This window comes from Cucumis melo, unplaced genomic scaffold (genome assembly GCF_025177605.1).
Source record: "Cucumis melo cultivar AY unplaced genomic scaffold, USDA_Cmelo_AY_1.0 utg000704l, whole genome shotgun sequence".
Taxonomy (NCBI): Eukaryota; Viridiplantae; Streptophyta; class Magnoliopsida; order Cucurbitales; family Cucurbitaceae; genus Cucumis; species Cucumis melo.
The window spans coordinates 15,001-24,881 of NW_026124161.1; positions in this window are offsets into that span (position 1 = coordinate 15,001).

Sequence of the window (9,881 nt, forward strand, 5' to 3'; positions counted from 1 at the left end):
GACACTTTTTTAGTTAGGGATAGTAATAGCTGCAGTTATTCCATCTATTTGGATATTGAAAATCAAATTTTTGAGATTGACAATGATCCTTCTTTTGTAAGTGAACTAGAAAGTTCTTTTTATAGTTTTCGGAACTCTACTTATCAAAATAATGTATCTAAGAGTGATGATTCCCACTATGATCAGTACATGTATGATACTAAATATAGTTGGAATAATCACATTAATAGTTGCATTGACAGTTATCTTTGGACTCAAATCTGTATTGATAGTTACATTTTAAGTGGTAGTCACAATTACAGTGACAGTTACATTTATAGTTCTATTTGTGCTGAAGGTGGAAATAGTAGTCAAAGTGAGAGTTTCAGTATAAGAACTAGCACGCATAGAAAAAATTTAACTACAACAGAACGTTCTAATGATCTAGATCTAACTAAAAAATACAGGCATTTGTGGGTTCAATGCGAAAATTGTTATGGATTAAATTATAAGAAAATTTTTAAATCAAAAATGAATATTTGTCAACAATGTGGATACCATTTGAAAATGAGTAGTTCAGATAGAATCGAACTTTTGATTGATCCAGGTACTTGGGACCCTATGGATGAAGACATGGTCTCTTTGGATCCCATTCAATTTGATTCGGAGAATCAACTTTATACTTATAAAGATCGTCTTTCTTCTTATCAAAGAAAGACAGGATTAACTGAGGCTATTCAAACAGGCACAGGTAAATTAAATGATATTCCAGTAGCAATTGGGGTTATGGATTTTCAGTTTATAGGGGGTAGTATGGGATCCGTAGTAGGAGAGAAAATCACCCGTTTGATCGAGTATGCTACCAATCAATTTTTACCTCTTATTTTAGTGTGTGCTTCGGGAGGAGCACGCATGCAAGAAGGAAGTTTGAGCTTGATGCAAATGGCAAAAATATCTTCCGCTTTATATGATTATCAATCAAATAAAAAATTATTCTATGTAGCAATCCTTACATCTCCTACTACTGGTGGGGTGACAGCTAGTTTTGGTATGTTGGGGGATATCATTATTGCCGAACCGAATGCCTACATCGCATTTGCGGGTAAAAGAGTAATTGAACAAACATTGAATAAGGCAGTCCCTGAGGGTTCACAGGAGGCTGAATCTTTATTCGATAAGGGCTTATTCGATCTAATCGTACCACGTAATCCTTTAAAAGGTGTTGTGAGTGAGTTATTTCAGCTCCACGCTTTCGTTCCCTCGAATCAAAATTCAATCAAGTAAAGCCTTACTTAACTTAAAAAATGAATTCTTTTTTTTTTTATTTCTTCCGCAAAATTTGGCACGGGGAAGAAAATGAATTTCATGCTCCCTTCTTAACATTACATGTGTATATATACTTCAACTATAGCAAATAGCGGCATAGAGTCTTGCATCTTTCTACATCTCTAGCGGATCTCTAGTTTTACTAAGAATCCTTGTTGTTGGATCGGATTATAACTACCTTTTTGGGAATTTGTACGAAAATCTTTATGAAATTTTATTAAAAAAAAATGCTAAGACAAGATAATAACTAAAATAATGCAAACGTCTATTATGATACATATATCTCATGTCGAAAGATGAGTAAGTCCATTTATTTAATTCGACATTCCTCATTCCTTTTCTATATATACTCACGTAGATATTACTTAGTATAATTATATATTGAATTAGTATAATTATAAGATACCTTTTATAACAATCAATAAATAACAGGTAAAACTATTAATATAACAATGAAAATATTAAGTCGAGGTATCCATTCTATGACAACTCTCACCACCTTACCCTCTATTTTTGTGCCTTTAGTGGGCCTAGTATTTCCGGCAATTGCAATGGCTTCTTTATTTCTTCATGTTCAAAAAAACAAGATTTTTTAAATATGCTGTCTATTTTTTTTTTTCAAAACTTAGACTTTGACGATAACACAGCTATCTATTTAGTAGACTAGAATCTAACATGTGGCTTACTCCAAACATAAGCGATTATACATACGTAAACATGATATCTGAGGAAATCAATTAGAAGTATTTCAAAATAGAAAATAGATAAGTTTCAAAATAGAAAATAGATAAGAGATCGGGCGACAAATGTTTGAGATATAAAATCAATATACCTATATGGATGTAGGTATCTATAGGGAATCATATAAAGGTGATGTTATTATTTTAGATCTAAGTAATTCGATGAATTACTTAGATCTAAAGTAAAGGTTCACATCAAAATAGTGCTAGTTGATTAGAGTTACTTCGGAAACAAAAAAAGTAAAATAGATTTTTTTTGATTCTCTTAATTCCAATAAAATGCAACGAGATCTAGTATGAATTGGCGATCAGAACGTATATGGATAGAATTTATAAGAGGATCTCGAAAAATCAGCAATTTCTGCTGGGCCTTTATCCTTTTTTTAGGTTCATTAGGGTTTTTATTGGTTGGAACTTCCAGTTATCTTGGTAGGGATTTGATAGCTTTATTTCCGTCTCAGCAAATAATTTTTTTTCCACAGGGGATCGTAATGTCTTTCTATGGGATTGCCGGTCTCTTTATTAGCTCCTATTTGTGGTGCACAATTTTGTGGAATGTAGGTAGCGGTTATGATCGATTCGATAGAAAAGAAGAAATAGTGTCTATTTTTCGTTGGGGGTTTCCTGGAAAAAATCGTCGAATCTTCCTACGATTCCTTATGAAAGACATTCAGTCCATCAGAATAGAAGTTAAAGAGGGTATTTATGCACGTCGTGTCCTTTATATGGAAATAAGAGGCCAAGGGGCCATTCCCTTGACGCGTACCGATCAGAATCTGACCCCACGAGAAATTGAGCAAAAGGCTGCCGAATTGGCCTATTTCTTGCGTGTACCAATTGAAGTTTTTTGAAAAATGAAGTTCAGAATGAATTTTGTTCGTAGCAAGAGGGATAAAACTGAAATGAAAGAATAGTCTTTTTTATAGACCATAGTAATAGTATAATAACTTAACTGGAATTTCTTCAGAATGCTCATTTGACCCAAAGCAGACGTATACGGAACAGCCAGAAAACTTTCTTTGTCCGAAATTTTGATCCGTATGTAAATCAACTGCACAGTAACAAAAAAAAGTGGATTCTTTGTTATTTTCTTTCTGTATTATTTCGAAATTCAAGGATTAACTAATAAATCACAAATCAAAAACTAAAAAACAGGGAATGGATTCATAATAGTATGCATATGACTTGTAATAGAACTTATGTTTGATATAAATATTAGTAGTGTAGAGAGTTAACGAATGAAGTGAGTTCATTAAAAAATAAAAGACGAAAAAATGGAAAAAAAGAAAGCATTCATTCCCCTTCTATATCTTGCATCTATAGTATTTTTGCCCTGGTGGATCTCTCTTTCATTTAATAAAAGCCTAGAATCTTGGGTTACTAATTGGTGGAATACTGGTCAATCCGAAATTTTTTTGAATGATATTCAAGAAAAGAGTATTATAAAAAAAGTTCTAGAATTAGAGGAACTCTTTCTCTTGGACGAAATGCTAAAGGAATACCCAGAAACACATCTACAAAAGCTTCGTATCGGAATCTACAAAGAAACGATCCAATTGATCAAGATGCACAATGAGGATCGTATCCATATGATTTTGCACTTCTCGACAAATATAATCTGTTTCGTTATTCTAAGTGGTTATTCTATTCTTGGTAATGAAGAACTTGTTATTCTTAACTCTTGGGTTCAAGAGTTCCTATATAACTTAAGCGACACAATAAAAGCTTTTTCTATTCTTTTATTAACTGATTTATGTATAGGATTTCATTCACCCCATGGTTGGGAACTAATGATTGGTTCTGTCTACAAAGATTTTGGATTTTCTCATAACGATCAAATTATATCCGGTCTTGTTTCCACTTTTCCAGTCATTCTTGACACAATTTTAAAATATTGGATCTTCCGTTATTTAAATCGTGTATCTCCCTCACTTGTAGTGATTTATCATTCAATGAATGACTGAAAAATATAATGTTTGTTACTTTGTACATAAGTAAAACATTCAAAATTGTACTTATTCCTTCTACCCATCGCGAAGGATGCCTCCTATATTCGAGTAACTTTATTTCAGTAAATAGCAGAATCATGGATAGGGAACTATACTAGGGACCTACCTAATTTTATTGTAGAAATTTTTGGGCTCAATGATTGGACCATGCAAACTAGAAATACCTTTTCTTCGATAAAGGAAGAGATTACTCGATCTATTTCCGTATCACTCATGATATATATAATAACTTGGGCACCCGTTTCAAATGCATATCCCATTTTTGCACAACAGGGTTATGAAAATCCACGAGAAGCAACCGGCCGTATTGTCTGCGCCAACTGCCATTTAGCTAATAAGCCCGTGGATATCGAGGTTCCACAAGCGGTACTTCCTGATACTGTATTTGAAGCAGTTGTTCGAATTCCTTATGATATGCAACTGAAACAAGTTCTTGCGAATGGTAAAAAGGGTGGTTTGAATGTGGGGGCTGTTCTTATTTTACCCGAGGGGTTTGAATTAGCCCCCCCCGATCGTATTTCTCCCGAGATTAAAGAAAAGATGGGCAATCTTTCTTTTCAGAGCTATCGTCCCACTAAAAAAAATATTCTTGTGATAGGTCCTGTTCCTGGTCAGAAATATAGTGAAATCACCTTTCCTATTCTTTCCCCGGACCCTGCGACTAAGAAAGATGTTCACTTCTTAAAATATCCCATATACGTAGGCGGGAACAGGGGAAGGGGTCAGATTTATCCCGACGGGAGTAAGAGTAATAATAATGTTTATAATGCTACAGCAGCAGGGATAGTAAGCAAAATAATACGAAAAGAAAAAGGAGGATATGAAATAACCATAGTGGATGCAGCGAATGGGCGTCAAGTGGTTGATATTATCCCTCCAGGACCAGAACTTCTTGTTTCAGAGGGCGAATCCATCAAACTTGATCAACCATTAACGAGTAATCCTAATGTGGGAGGATTTGGTCAGGGAGATGCGGAAATCGTCCTTCAAGATCCATTACGTGTCCAAGGCCTTTTGTTCTTTTTTGCATCTGTTATTTTGGCACAAATCTTTTTAGTTCTTAAAAAGAAACAGTTTGAGAAGGTTCAATTGTCCGAAATGAATTTCTAAATCTGGGGATTTATCAAATAAAGTTCGTAAAAAAAACCAAATTCTTGTTGGCAATTCTATAATTTAATTATGTATGATCAAAAAATTATGAAAAACTTTTTCCCTTGTTTTTTTTTTTTATTCTTTTTCGACCCTATTTCGGTAATTACTTGTACCGCATTACTAGTCATAGTATGGATATTATATTGTCAGGAAGACTATTTTACCTCTTCTTTATTTCTTTGTTTTTTACAATACAAATAGGAGCGGTATTATTATGATTATTATGTCACTGGTGCCAGATTGAAATGTCATTGAATGTGTCTATTTTTATTCTAATAGAATAAAAATAGAGTAGATATTAAAAATAAGATAAGTAAATGGAGAATAGAAAAAAAATGAAGGGAACAAAGGATTCTAGAAGGAATTATGCATCTTTCTAGTATTCGATACCAGAAAAATTCCTTTTCTTGTTCTGGTGTCGAAATAATAAACTAATGAATTATTCTTGATCCCGTTCGTCAAAGATCTCTATTCTTAGTTTCAATTTTTCCCGGTTTATCAGAACCTTTTTTTCGATTTATTACATAAGTAGTGAACAAATTCAATGAATTTTTCAATTCTATTTTATATTAAAATAACTATAGAAAATTCTATTAGTATATTTTAATCTATTTAAAGGGTTTGTGATATCTGATCGATAGAAATATAATATTGTTATATTGGGATTGTATCATCCAGAAAGAGGGAATCGAGTGATTCTCTCTTTCTTTTTTTCGCTTTGAAATGAAAGTATCGACCGATACGATCGCGAAAGAGATGGTCTGAATCAATTTTTTTTTTGAAGCAATTCAGAATCAGAAAGAAATGAAGTTTTTTGAAAAAATAGGAAAGATCCATTTTTTCATTTATATGAATAAATTAGTCTAATTCTAATTAGTAAGAGCTCAACGGGACCTACCCCCTCTTTTTTTCTGATTTGAGGGGGATCCTGTTGAGTTCTTACGCTTTCATGTCTCCAACTCAGTTCATCCGATTATTACAGAGATGAACCTAAGCCGGAATATGAACCATAAAAGAAAATACCAACTAAACCGATCACAGGAATACCAGTTACAGTACCGATTATCCAAAGAGGAATCCTTCCAGTAGTCTCGGCCATTTGTCCCACTTCCCTCCCCATTTCATCAAGTGGTCGTGCTAGAGACAGAAACAGTCATAGATAATTATGAGATGATATCCTTCCGAATGGGATAAGATAATTCGTACTATTATTTAGTATTTTCTTTTATTTAATTGAAGAAATAATTGGAAAATAAAACAGCAAGTACAAAAATGAGTAATAACCCCCAGTAAAGACTGGTACGATTCAATTCAACATTTTGTTCGTTCGGATTTGATTGTGTCATAGCTCTATAATTCGGATTAGGTTTATCGTTGGATGAATTGCATTGCTGATATTGACCCTAAAAAAGAAACGGTAGGTACAGCTAGTCCGTGAACAGTTAACCATCGCACTGTAAAAATAGGATAAGTTTTATCGATAGTCATTTGGTCCTCCTAAAAAGATCTACTAAATTCATCGAGTTGTTCCAAAGAATCAAAACGGCCAGTTATTAATGGAATTCCTTGTCGGCTCTCTGTAAAATACTCATTTGGACGAGGGCTTCCAAAAACATCGTAAGCTAAACCCGTGCTGACGAATAACCAACCTGCAATGAATAGAGAAGGTATAGTAATGCTATGAATGACCCAGTATCGAATACTGGTGATAATATCAGCAAAAGAACGTTCTCCTGTGCTTCCAGACATGCCGAGCTCCACATATTCTTGTACAGTCAAAAGGGGGATCGATTCCGTAAAAGATGAGATCAGTAAATGGAAATTAACTGAAATTTTATCTTTGTAAGATCGTCAATATTGTACCGAGGGTGTTTTTAGAGTATACCGAATCAGTATAGCTATCCTTCTTCTGACGCAGCAACGCAATTTCACAATAAGTATCAAAATGAAGCACTAAAACTAAATAATATAATTTGTTTCTTCTTTTCTTGCTGCTTGTCGATGTAGAATCATATACCATTCATTCAATAGAAAATTCTGAAAATGCCTGTCTGTAGTATTAAGGATTCTATCGGTTATTGGCTTCGGGCTAGAAAGCGAAGATTGGGTAAAATGTGAATCCGACTGGTTGGTTTATAATAATTTAGGAAGCAGATTCTAATAGTCCCAAAATTCAATGAAATTAGACGTGAAATCTCGAAATATTTCTTTTGTGTTTGTAGTTATATTTTTGTTTGAATCTTTTTTTATTTTAAGGAATTGGTTAGTCGTCCAGTAACAAGTAACAGTAGTACATAGGATTCGATGAACGAAACAGAACAACGAATAGAAGAATAATAAATATTCGTAATGCACGCATTATTGTTTTATATTAGACTCAAACGATCGTTCTTCAACTAATTAGAAGAATGTTTTTAATATGGAAAGAATAAGAATAAATGGAGAACCTAGTTTCGAGTGATCTGATCGTGCGATACTTTTTTTCTTTTTAAAAAAGATTTTATGGAAATGAACCCACTACATAAAATCTAATTAGTGGGAATACAATTTCATAAATAAAGGGCATTATAAGGTCATTCATTCTTCAGCGATTCAAAGAGCATTTCATTTTTGGAATCAAGTTACACAACATAGTTTATTTATTATTTTTCTTTTTTTTTTTTTTTTTTTCTTTCTAATTATTTAGAATCCATTTAATAGATTTATATATTTACTAGATTTATATATTAAATTATTGTTTATAAATTCTTTATAATAAGAATATTTGTTTTGAAAACTCAAGAGTTGTTCAATGAATCCCTTGATTCCGAATTGCGGGATAGAGAGACAGATGATGAATTGATTTCTTACCTATGTCACAAGATTTTTGTTAGTATCATCTATAATCATAATAATAGATGAATCAAAAACTTTCAATTGAATATATTTTTTCAATTAGTATTTTTACTTATCCATCCGCGTATCTTTCAAAAATAGAAACTTAGGGAAGTGCTTTATAAACATATGGATAAAAATAACGTATTTCATTTAGCCTCGTCATGCCTACTATCACTAGTTATTTCGGTTTTCTACTAGCAGTTTTAACTATAACCTCAGCTCTATTTATCGGTCTGAACAAGATACGACTTATTTGATTAAAATTCATTGAATGCACAATTCAAAAAAAAGAAAGATTTCGGTGTTATTCAATATATTCTATATATTGTAGAGTTCTTTACCTTGTCAATTCAATTTCGAATTCTTGGTCATTGAGATTCATGGGCAATACCGATTAATATTTTAAGGATAGATATTACCTCTCCTTTTCCTCGTTCAACTAAATTGAAATGATTGAAGTTTTTCTATTTGGAATCGTATTAGGTCTAATTCCTATTACTTTGGCTGGATTATTTGTGACCGCATATTTACAATACAGACGGGGGGATCAGTTGGACCTTTGATTAATTAACAGTTCTTTTTTTTGATTGACCCCCTACTTGCTTTATAGGAGGTAAAATTTTGATTTCTGTTGAATTATTTCAGTATCATTTTGATTTAACAACAACAAGAATCGAATCACGCTCTATAGGATTTGAACCTACGACATCGGGTTTTGGAGACCCGCGTTCTACCGAACTGAACTAAGAGCGTTTTATTATCAAACTAAAAGCAACCCGAATATATCTTCGATACATATATTATCATAGAGAATATCATAAAATTAAATAAAAAAAGATTGATTCGATATATGTATGTTCAATTTTTATGGATCTCAATTGATTCCTCGTTACTGTTCAGAAGATAAGTAATAGGTAGGGATGACAGGATTTGAACCCGTGACATTTTGTACCCAAAACAAACGCGCTACCAAGCTGCGCTACATCCCTTTCAATTGGTCTACAGTGTTATTGTAGAGAATCCCTGTCTTGTTTTCCACATTTTTTATTTATTTCCTCCATTGGTATACACAAATTATCTTGCCATTTCTTCTTTTTTGTCTCATATCATATATAAAATATAATAAAAATAATAAAAAGACTTATATACGTATGAAATAATAAATATTAAATCCGCCGTAAAGAAAAATGAATATTTGGGGTGGGGCGGAAAGCTACATATTTTTTTTAATAAAAAAGGGAATATCTACCGAATTGAACTGTTGTACATTTCAATTTGAATTAGGAATTCCGCGGACAATACAAGCGGTTATTAACTATATATACATTTGATGGTATGTAATACCAGTATGTATTACAAATTACTATAAAGTAGGAGGGTTTTCAATGCGAGATCTAAAAACATATCTCTCCGTGGCACCGGTAGTAAGTACTATATGGTTCGGGGCTTTAGCGGGTCTATTAATCGAGATCAATCGTTTATTCCCGGATGCGTTGGTATTCCCGTTTTTTTCATTCTAGTTATTGACTTGGGAAGGGGTGAAGAAGATTAGAAAAACAATCAAATATCTTTGACTAATCCCCTTCCCCCTTCTTTTTTTTAGAGTTTTTAGACTTAGAATAAGTTAGAAAGAATCAAAATGGATTCAACCTCAGTCAAACTCGGACGCGGCGCCAGGTTCAAATTTAATTAATAAAAGAGTGAGAACGAAAATGAAAATGTGATGGCTAGGGCAACAATATCATACAAAATACTTAAATGAAAAAACTGTACTGCGATTCTAAATTTAGAAATTATT